The sequence below is a fragment of the Camelus ferus genome, chromosome 31 (assembly GCF_009834535.1).
Source record: "Camelus ferus isolate YT-003-E chromosome 31, BCGSAC_Cfer_1.0, whole genome shotgun sequence".
Classification (NCBI taxonomy): Eukaryota; Metazoa; Chordata; class Mammalia; order Artiodactyla; family Camelidae; genus Camelus; species Camelus ferus.
Window position 1 is genome coordinate 20,178,469 of NC_045726.1, and position 319 is coordinate 20,178,787.

Genomic DNA, 319 nt, shown 5'->3' on the forward strand with positions numbered 1-319 from the left:
GGTGTACAGGAAATGGTTTGACTTACACATATCATGATAAATGTTACATTAATTTAGGAAAAAACCATTATATCATTTAGATATGACATTAAATATATATAATTTTTTTTTTGGTTTCAATGAGAATGCTTAAATTCTACTCTCTTAACAGCATTCACATATATCATAGAGCAGTGTTAATTATATTTACCATGTTATGACATCACATCCCTAGAACACATTTATTTTCTATTGGATGTTTGTAACTTTTCACTCCTTTAATTGAAATCTCCTTTCCGAAACCCTGCCTCTGCTAATCACATATGTTAAATATTTTTCT